This window comes from Schistocerca piceifrons, unplaced genomic scaffold (assembly GCF_021461385.2).
Source record: "Schistocerca piceifrons isolate TAMUIC-IGC-003096 unplaced genomic scaffold, iqSchPice1.1 HiC_scaffold_2041, whole genome shotgun sequence".
Taxonomy (NCBI): domain Eukaryota; kingdom Metazoa; phylum Arthropoda; class Insecta; order Orthoptera; family Acrididae; genus Schistocerca; species Schistocerca piceifrons.
Window position 1 is genome coordinate 147,501 of NW_025727946.1, and position 10,000 is coordinate 157,500.

The following is a 10,000-nucleotide window of genomic DNA, read 5'->3' on the forward strand; positions in this document are numbered from 1 at the left end:
CCCATGCCGGCAAAACAGTATCGCCATCTGTGAAAATAGGGCGACACCACATGCAATACCGCCATCTATGCGCATCGGACAACACTACGTCCGCACCACAAAACATACCGCCATCTGTAGGTCTCCCGCAACATGACCTCCTGCAACGGCGCTACCGCCATCTATGAGACGCCAAGCCGACTAAGACAGCGATGGCGCCACAGTGCCCGCCTTTCGACGCCACCCACAAAGCCTGCAGCCTCTGTCGACCATAGCACCCATTCTCCAGTGGCTCTGCCGCACGAAGCCGTGGACCGGCAATGACTCCACCCGCACCCGTTCGTGGACCACCCCAACCGCCAAACTCGCACCTCCAGCGGATGAACGGCGGACGTTTCCCGCACTCGTAAAGTGCAATCCACCCCTATAACTTGCGTTTCATGAAGAGTTATTTCCAATATGCGACATTCCCGCTGTCCGTATACATGAGCCGCGACCTGTACCACTTACGAGCGAGAGACGCGATCGCGTTGCTCACTGTACGGCGTCCGATACCGAGCCATCAGCATGTCGGTCCCCATGCGCGTTGCACTCGCACTCGCACTCGCAGTCGCAAAAACGTGGGGCAAATATATTACGCGGAAGAGTTATAACAGACCGAGCCCCACTGCATGGGGGGAGTCTTTGTCACTAATGTACACAGATGGAACATTTTGGACTGGAACCAGATTACCCGTACACACGGCGCTGATTAGTAATCAATGCAGAGCCATCAAATTACAGAATATATATACAACTGTCCGTATACATGCTGAAAGAGTGTGCCCACAATGGGAACCACACGTCAGCCAGACACTCTCATCACGCACCACTCTCTGCTTCTAACGGGCGCACATACAATATGTAAGCACCAGCATGGAACAACATCCAGTGCATCCTCTCCGCCACATTACACAATCCACACTATCACAACCAGACCAGGAGGTCCATGCGGAAAATAGAATATCCCCCCCTTTCGACATCCACCATTGCGCAGATAAGGCACCAATACCCACACATGTCCTATACAACGGTGCACCCAACATCACAATAGTACCTCCTGTCACAGCGCACAAACAATGACATGAGTCAAAGACACAGGTCTGACACAAGCATAGAATTGGAGCGCCGCCTCTAATAAGCCAAAGGTGCATCCTGACGTGACAAATCTGATCATGTCACAAGCATTCACTTACTATAATCACTATCAACGAACCTGCTCCCCCCCCTTACACCTTTCCTTACAACAACGTGTAACCTAACCTAACCTAACCTAACCTATGTTGTGCCTTAACCTAACCTATGTTGTGCCTTAACCTAACCTATGTTGTGCCTTAACCTAACCTATGTTGTGCCTTAACCTAACCTATGTTGTGCCTTAACCTAACCTATGTTGTGCCTTAACCTAACCCATGTTGTACCTTAACCTAACCCATGTTGTACCTTAACCTAACCCATGTTGTACCTTAACCTAACCCATGTTGTACCTTAACCTAACCCATGTTGTACCTTAACCTAACCCATGTTGTACCTTAACCTAACCCACGTTGTGCCTTAACCTAACCCACGTTGTGCCTTAACCTAACCCACGTTGTGCCTTAACCTAACCCACGTTGTGCCTTAACCTAACCCACGTTGTACCTTAACCTAACCCACGTTGTCCCCTAACCTAACCCACGTTGTCCCCTAACGTAACCCACGTTGTCCCCTAACGTAACCCACGTTGTCCCCTAACGTAACCCACGTTGTCGCCTAAACCTGCTCTGTAATTGTTATACGACTCGTTCAATTAGTGTAGTGTTGCCCACCCGCAACCCTCGCAATATAGTTCGCTACTCGCACTGCCCGCTCCCCTGTGTATCGCTTCATGTTAAACACCTTGCAAGTCTTGCTCACTTTCCACATGCTCCTGCTGTACACTGTAATGTGGATGGCAGCAGGACGTACATGCCGCCCCTCCCCACGTCCCCACCTTGCCCCCTGCCTTCGCAAGCTGGTTGGTGAGAACTTTGCATGTTCAATGCCCTTCGCATGCGACGTACTCAGGCTACGTTGTGGTGCGGCCTGTGTCAACTGTCCGCTAATGTCGTACGCGTAAACCACAATCTGTACTGCACATTCGTCCTTATGTACTGAATGATACATCGTGGCACATGTGTGACCGTACAACGACTGCGCCCAAAAACGGCGGACCATACAGTGCAAATATTGTGCACGCAGCTACGTGTCGTCTCCCTATGAGAGCTGGATTGCAGTGTGGTACGCCATAGAGACGTGTGGGAGGAACGGACGCCGTGGATGGCGATCAGCATGAGCTGTCTGTTGATGTATTCGGACCTAGTCGTCTCTCCTCACACACCGTGATGGCATGGTGCACCGCGTTCCATATCTGCGACATGCTACAGAGGCCGGTTGACAGTCGTTCGAGCAATGGACATCGCATACGTACGGGGGCCACCTTCCACGTATTGTCTAGGCGTGCACATTTTGTTGCGTGTATGTGGGCAGACGTAGTGTGGCGTGACACCTGACACAGGCATGCAATAATCGTTGAAGTTGCAAATGGCGATGGACGCCTGCGTTTTCTGGTGAAGTTACGCAAATGAACAAATGGTAACCTGTTGTGGTGCGGTTGTTCTCGCTAGGGGTGAATCGGTGATGGCGACGATAGGTTGAGGTACTAACCGGTTGTTCCAGCGATACCCACCATGCCGACGAAACTGAACGGCATCTGGGTGTGAAGCGATACGCGGCGGTGGCTGGGTGGGACCGTCCCCGGCCGGTGAGGGGGCGCCTCCCGGCGTGCTGGCCGCGCGGTGCGTGGGCGCACGCGCTACAGCCGGCTGGTGGGGGCGGCCAGTGGCAGGCGCGCCGGCCGACGGACGCGGCAGGCGTCGCAGCTGCGCGCCGGCGCACCCTGCGCGCGGCGCCGTGCGGCCAAAGTAGGTCCTCGCGGGCCCGGTGCGAAGCGCGGTGGACATCTTCAGTGTGCTGGTCCGATTGAGGACTGTGTGCGTTGAGGATGCGCCGCCGCCCGGCGCTCGGCGCCGCGACGCCGTCTGCTGCTCGGTCGCCCCAGCGGTTCTCGCTGGTGGTTTGTATCGCAGCTGTGCGGATGTGTTGGCGCGTGCGCTGTGCTGGGAGAGTTCGCTTCGGCACCCAAGTGGGGCTTTTGTCCTTCTGTGGCGCTGGCGTTGGAGCTGCCGGTCACCGTAGGTGGCGCGTGTTGTCTCCCGCCGGCAATGCCACGACAGCACGCTCCCGGGCCTCTGTCGGCAGCGGCAAGCTCAGTTGGGAGCACGGGTGGTCGCACCGAAAGCGTCTACTCGCCTAACTCCGGGCGATTGCGCCTCTCTCGAACCCGACCAAGTACTTGGGACGGCGCTGCGCGCCGCCGGGACCTGAGAGGGTTTCGAGGTGTATTGTGCAGGGGAGCTCAGCCTCCTCCTGTTTGCAGAATGATTGAGCGGACGCTTGCGTGTTCGCGCGGGCCCCCGGGACACACTCCCGGGCGGCCGGCTGCTCAGCTCTAGTTGACGCAGCTCCCTGGTTGATCCTGCCAGTAGTCATATGCTTGTCTCAAAGATTAAGCCATGCATGTCTCAGTACAAGCCGCATTAAGGTGAAACCGCGAATGGCTCATTAAATCAGTTATGGTTCCTTAGATCGTACCCACGTTACTTGGATAACTGTGGTAATTCTAGAGCTAATACATGCGTGAGGTCAGTCGCTTGACGGCGCGTTTCGGCGCGGGCCCGCCCGTTGCCGGCGCGCCGTAAGGCACGGAGGCTCGCACTGGGGCGTATCGCTTTCCAGTCGGGCGTGCCGCGGCAGTCCTCACTCGGGGAAGTGAAGCGTCTCTTACAGCCTCTCCTTCCCAAGTAGCTCTTTCCGCCTTCCCGTGGTGCCAGACGTCAAGCTCGGCATTCTGCCTTGCGTCAAAAGGGAGAGCTGCGACCCAACCCGATGCGAAAGCGAAGGGTGCGTGGCACAGGGGGAGCTGTGTCGAGGGACCGAACACCAGTCCCTTTCTGTTCGCAGGGCACAGACCAGCAGGTGCTCTGCATGCCGGCGACCTCGTTTGTCGGCGTGGGATCACGGCGCGAGTCGGCAAGGGTGCTTCGCCGCGCCCCTGGGTAACCGGGGCGTGTTCTGCCAAACCCAGGTGGTGGTGACATCGCCTGGGCCAGGTTAGATGGGCCCAGACCGCCGAACGACTGGGGGACCGACCCACCACCTGAGTAGGAGTGGGTCCTTGGCCTTCAGGTGGAAACTCGGGCTAATAGGCGGCGAAGGGCGAGGGGTGCATCCGCCTCTCCGGAGTGCGGGGTGCACTTGCCGAGGAGCGTCGTGTGAAATCGTCGACGACGGGGCCTTCGACGAGGACCAGTGCGCTGGCAACGGCGTGCTGAACCTGGCAGCTCTGAAGTGCCCTTGACCTAGGGGCGAGGTCGGTGGGCGAGCTGCAAGAGTCCCCCCCCCATGCCAGAGGAGCCGGTCCGGGGCAAGAGACGGGCTCCCACTTCTTTTGTTATCACTCGTACACAATGGCCACACCAGAAACGAGTGATATTAGTGCGCCTTCGAGAGTGTCTGTTGTGTCTGATCCCTCTCAACAGGACGAGCTGGGACAGACTGAGGAGGATTATACAGTTATGAGGAGACATTCCAAAATTACGTTGCTCCTGGAGCAAAGTATCAAAAATGGAAAGATAAGCCAGGCAGCAATATTGCAAATAAAGAATGAACTGGCTGCATGGGCAATTGCTCATGCCAAATTAGAAGGAAGAGTGGAGGAATTGGAGAAAGAAAACACCAGGCTAAGACAACAGCAACAACAACCAAGCAAAACCTGGGCGGCGGTGGCTGCACAACCCCCCACCAGACAAAATAACACAAAAGAAGCTATTGACAGGGCAACTAAGAAACAGGAGACAGCGGTCTTCCTTAGGACCTTGCCTGGGAAAGACACGAGTGTCAAAAGGATTCAGGAACTCCTGACTACCACAATTGACCCTGTCAAAGATAAGATTAAGATAAAACGTGTCAAACCCAGTCGCAACTCAGTGATAGTAGAAGTTGCGTCTGAAGAAGACAAAACTAAACTACTTGAAAATCCAAAATTAAACGCAGTTGTTAAATGCGAACCCCCCAAGAAAAGGAACCCCTTGATAATATTATATGATGTCCCTACCATAATGACAAATGAGGAACTGTCTGAAGCAATAAGGAAGCAAAATTTCGAGAATATTGATGAAAATGAATTTAAAAGCAATTTCAAACTAAGATTTAAAACGGGACCTCGGGACCGGGATGTCGTGCATCACGTTGCCGAGGTCTCCGCAACAATGTGGAGGAAAATAACATCACTGGGCAGACTATACGTGGGTTTCCACGCAATTAATACTAGAGACTACATTGTGGTACCTCGTTGCCATAACTGTGGCGACTTGGACCACATACTGAGGCACTGCACCAGGGGGTCGGCCTGCTCCAAATGCGGTGACAATGGACATACCAGGAAAGATTGTAAGGCCACAGGTGTTTGCATCCCCTGTAAGAATCGCGGCAAGAAGTCTTGTGGAGCCGCAGGACGGAACTGCCCTACCTACAGGATGCTTGAACAAAGATTAATATCACGAATAGATTATGGCTGAAAACGGCATACCATGCAGGATGCCAAAGCATAAATCCCCGAGCAAAAGGAGGAGGGATGCAATGAGAGCGAGTAGGTTCAGGAGCTTCCTGAAGTCGCTCATCAACCCAGACATTCAAGTAGTTGACAAATCTATACAGACAGAGTCCCCCACCAGGGACATTGGTATTCAAACTGAGCTCCCCTCAGAGATCAGAGCACCCTCCTCCCAATGCCGGGGGACGCTGCCGATTAAAAATCTACAACGGCAAGAGCATCCTGTGGTAGTGGCGGATAAAATCACAAAACCTATACAAGATAACATTATAACAAGCTCCACCGCCAACTCTGACGCCAAAGATAGTCCGGTGGTCAGGTTGCCACCCGTAGACCCAGTGAGAGTGTACCCAAATCTAGAGTACACAATGCAATTAGCAAGACTGGAGCAGCCGGCTACCCTGACCACTGCCTTACGTCATGTGGTCCGGGTGGGACATGAGTACGGACGAAGGGTAACCTTCTCGGTGATGGAGGCTGTGGATAGGATACAATTAAAGTCGGTGAACCTCCCCACTGACTTCGGAGCACTGCGGGACTTACTGAAAAAAGTATTTGAAAGACGAGGTGAGAAATTCGACCTGGACGACATCTACAATCAATCAGTAATAGCAAACGGCCGACTGGCGTATGACTGGAACAAAACCTGGCCGCATGACCATATACATACTTATTTTCCGTGACGACTAGAATAAAAATTGGACAACTCAACACACATAACAGTCGACTCGTAATGCAGGAGCTCCGAAAGGAAGTGGTGGAAAAGAGACTGGATGTACTCTGTCTACAGGAGCCGTACTCTCTGGCTGGAAAAATTGCGTTCACTGCCGCAACATGGCAAACTATCAGCAGTGGGGATTCCCCCAGAGCGGCTATTCTAATAACAAACACGGCACTGCGTGCAACCCCCTTGACACAGTTTTCCAATAGTCACTGCAGCGTCGTGGAGATACAATCTCCTGCCGGAATCGTTATCATCATTAATATGTACTTCCAGTACGGGGAGAGAATTGAACAATATATAGACCATCTAGTGAGTGTAGCCACGGCGTTGCGGGGACGCAAAATCATCATAACTGCTGACATAAATGCTAAATCCCCCCTGTGGTACAGTGGCACTAGGGACGAAAATGGAGCCAAAGCTGAAGACATGATAATGGCTCTCCAACTAGTGGTGGCAAACAGACCAGGAAATCCCCCCACCTATGTGGCTGGAGGAGGACAGGGTACCAACATTGACGTGACACTGGTCACGCCAAACACAGTGAACATTCTCCGGGAGTGGAAAGTGGAAGATAATGCCACCACTAGTGATCATAATCTGATTACCTTCATGATTGGTGACAGAGAGTGCCGCTGGGCCATGGGGTGGGAGGTGCAAAGGAACTTTAGGAAAGCAGATTGGGAACGTCTAGCCAGAGAGTGCGACATCCCTCCGTTACCGGAAGGAGACGAAGGACAAGACATGAACGTGGACGACAGAGCAGAAGGACTGGTGCGCGCAATAACAAGAGCGATTGAGGTAGCCGTACCAACCAGGAGGAGGGCCGTGGCGGCCACACCGGCACCATGGTCAGCCGAACTGCAGGAGCTACGCCAGTCAGTCAGGAGACTGAGGAAGCACTACCAGCGCAGTGTCGTCTGGTGGGAGAAGCAAAGATGGCTGCAATTATACCGGGAGGCAAAAGAGAACTTTCAAAAGGAACTACAAAAGACAAGAACAACTAGCTGGGAAAATTTCGTAACCAGTCAACTGGCCCTCGATCCTTGGGGCGTACCATATAGACTGGTAAGGGAAAAGATTCGTTCCCCAACAATGATTTCTACGCTCAGGCACGGGGGCGGGATGACGGAATCTTGGCAGGAAACTGCCGAGGTCCTCCTCCAGTCGCTGTTGCCTGACGATGATAGAAATGAGGACACCGAAGAGCAACGTCAATTACGTGAAGAAGACCTTCATAGGTATGAAAACGACGTGGCGGTCCTCCCCTTCTCTGAAGAGGAAGTTGCTGCCCTTATTAAGTCCCTAAAAAAGGGAAAAGCCCCCGGGCCGGACGGCATTGTGGCGGAGGTAGTGCAGTTTTTAGCCCCACAGTTAGTTGCGCCACTCACACACACTTTCAATGCATGCCTTAGGCAAGGCAAATTCCCTAAAATATGGAAAACTGCGAATGTGGTGATCATTAAAAAGGGCCCCGAGAAGGACCCTGCAGAGGCCAAATCCTACAGGCCCATTTGCCTGCTGGACGGCTTCGGCAAATTACTTGAAAAGTTACTAGCAGACAGACTGACTGCTCACCGCATGCTGCACGGGGTGAGCGACAGGCAATTCGGTTTCAGGCCGGGCCGGTCGGCATCTGATGCAATCGCCCTAGCGGCCGAGGTCTGTGGCTCAGCCCCGTGTAAGTATGTGGTTGGCATCATGGTGGATATCAGTGGCGCCTTTGACAACCTGTGGTGGCCTTCGCTCTTCTCCTGCTTACGGGAGAAGGAGTGTCCAGGGCTGCTATATGGGTGTCTGAGGAGCTATTGTGAAGACCGGGAGGTATGGCTATCATCCCCTAGCGGGAAAGTCCGGAAAACTATCACTAAAGGTTGCCCTCAGGGCTCTGTGCTGGGTCCCCTATTTTGGGACATCCACATGGAGCCTCTTCTGGAAAGTTTACAACAGAGTGATGATGTGCTAGAGGTGATAGCTTACGCCGACGACCTCCTCCTGCTGGTAGGCGGCCGAAGTCGCGAGGACATAGAACCAAAAATACAGAGAGCAATAGACATACTGCAACTATGGTGCCACAGGACCAAAATGACTATTTCACCGACCAAGTCGACTTACTTGCTACTCAAAGGACAATTGATAAGGAACCCTACCGTGAGAATTGACGGCATACCCGTTCTTAGGAGACGAGAGACACGATACTTAGGAATCATCATCGATGAAAGGTGGAATTTCGCAAAGCACATGGAAACCGTGACCCAGAAAGCACTACAATCACTAAATAATCTGATCACCATAGGGCACAAGAGATTTCACCTTCCGCCTCAATTAATTAAACTCTATCACAACAGTATACTCACGTCAATAATGGGTTACGGTTCAGGAGTTTGGGCTCACAGGCTCACGAGGGTGGTGCCTGCTATGACGGTGAGGAGGGTACAAAGAAATATGATATTAAGGTCTGTGGGAGCTTACAGAACATCCCCAGGAGGAGCCCTGTTAATCATAATGGGACTCTGTCCCCTAGATATAAAGATTAGGGAACAGGCAGCTTGGTACTGGGTTAAAAAGGGGGTTATTACCAAGGTAGAAGAAATTATAGGAGCACCAGTTAGGGACAAAGGTGAGATTAGGGAAAGGGGGGTAAGCCTGTGGCAGGAAATATGGGAATTGGACGAAACTGGTAGAAGAACCTTTCAGTTCCTACCAGACGTAAGGGAAAGATTGAAAATGAAGTACTTCAAGCCAACTCGGGGATTGTTCCACTTTCTCACCGGTCATGGCCCCTATCCGACATATCTTTGTCGGTTTGGGAGAAAGGCTACGCCTGCGTGTGACTGTGGCGCACTGGAGGGTACTCCTGACCATGTGGTTTATGAGTGCCCCCTTTTCGATGATGTAGCCGGGACACTGAGACAACAATTACCTAGCACAAACACCTATGACCTTTTAAGACAGGAGGAAACATTTCACAGACTAAATACATTAGTAAACGAGGTATCACACAAAGTTCTGACAACTTTCTTGAGAGAACTTCATTAAGTAGACAACACTGAATGCGACCACCGCCCCAATCCCATACCGCCGGTTCGTGGACAGGTCGACTTATAGTTGGAATCCGCCACGACCAGGACCAGGGGGACTGGGGCAACTCCCGATCAAGACACGCACCGATTTTGACATAGATTAGAAAATAGACGTAGTTAATTAGAATAGGATAGTAAGATAGGAACCTGCAGCGATAATTTAACCCTTGCCCGCCCTGTGCCAGGGGCTCGCTCATAGGGATTAGCTCTATGAGCAGGGCATCAAGTAGGTTTATATCATTAACTGGCACAATGTAACGCTGCAGGCAGTTAGTAGTAACTAGTAGTAGTAATTAGAGTTATGCTAGATAGTAAACTAAGAAGTAGTCTGCCTAGTTGAAATCGTTGTTGAACTGTCTGTAGTTAAGTCAAGGAAAATGTATAGCTGCTATTGTTAGGTTAGGAATGTAGGACCCACTAATCATTAAGGTGGTGGGTCATTATTGTATAACTATTATGAAAGGAAATAAAGATTTTTTTTTTTTA